At 44.4% G+C, this 1,205-nt stretch overlaps 1 long non-coding RNA gene across 1 annotated transcript in view; it reads left to right on the forward strand.

Moving 5' to 3' along the window:
* Nucleotides 1-9: 9 nt before the first annotated feature.
* Nucleotides 10-1,205, forward strand: part of LOC106726420 — an 8,636-nt gene continuing 7,440 nt past the window's right edge. Inside the window, exon 1 of the long non-coding RNA XR_001362493.1 lies at nt 10-402. This is a non-coding gene — a long non-coding RNA (uncharacterized LOC106726420). The remainder of the gene's footprint in view (nt 403-1,205) is intronic.

Here is a 1,205-nt window from a genome sequence, read left to right on the forward strand (position 1 = left end):
ACCAGACAGGACAGGGGGCGGGTGAGGGTTAGGCGGAGGTGAAGCGAAGAAAGCGGGGGGCCAAAGTTGAAAAGTGGGCCCAAATGAGACTTAGAAGTAGAAGAGCCTTTGGCTTATGAGATAAAGTAAAAAAAAAGGGGAAAAAATCTTGACCGTGGCCTCCTTGTTACAGGAAGGGCGATGCGAGTGACAGAAGACAGACATAAAGGCGGCAAGCTAATACGCAGTGTGATCCCTGGCCAGATGAATGAGAAAAACTAGTAAAAAGTGGAGACATTTAGGGATTGCCAGAATGGTGTGAAAAACAGTTTGAGAGCGGCGCCCGTTCCGTGGCCAGGAATAGGGAAGGGGATGTGTGTGGGCTTGAGACATAGAGCTGCTGCAAGAAAGGAAGCCTCCATTGTAAGCATTACCGCATTATGACTAATTAGCTATTAATCATTAATATAATTAATGCTACTATTAGCTAACAAGTTAGCACTTATCCCAGTTGAGAGCCAAGAGAGGGTATCCATAATGGAAGGTGCTTGGAGTAGAGGGGAAATGAAGGAGGCAAGTTTAGAGAAGCCTTAAGACAGCAACTTGAAGGATCTTGACCTTTTCTCACCATAATCCAAAATTCCTTGATGTTTTTCTTTTTAAAATACTTTTTATTTATTTTTATTGATTTCGGAGAAGAAGGAAGAGGGAGAGATAGAAACATCAATGATGAGAATCATTGATGGGCTGCCTCCTGCATGCCCCCTACTGGGGATTGAGCCCGCATCCCAGGCATGTGCCCTTGACCAGAATTGAACCTGGGACCCTTCAGTCCTCAGGCCAATGCTCTATCCACTGAGCCAAAACGGCTGAGGCTTGATGTTTTTCAAATCTTATCCTAATTACATAATTCTCCTATTATTTTTAAAAATATATATTTTTATTTTGGAGGGAGAAGGGCGAGGGAGAGAGAAACATTGATCAGTTGCCTTCCATACACGCCCCAACCAGGGATGGAACCTGCAACCCAGGCATGTGCCCTGGCCGGGAATTGAACCGGCAGCCTTTTGGTGCACAGGACAACACTCAACCAACTCAGCCGTTCTGGCTGGGCCTCCTATTATTAAAAGCACACTTAATAAATTTTCTTGCACTAAAGCTGACCTCTCCACACAGTTTTAATACAGATGCAGCCACTTCTCCCCAAAATAATAGCATTTTAAATA

This window comes from Myotis brandtii, unplaced genomic scaffold, assembly GCF_000412655.1.
Source record: "Myotis brandtii unplaced genomic scaffold, ASM41265v1 scaffold265, whole genome shotgun sequence".
Classification (NCBI taxonomy): domain Eukaryota; kingdom Metazoa; phylum Chordata; class Mammalia; order Chiroptera; family Vespertilionidae; genus Myotis; species Myotis brandtii.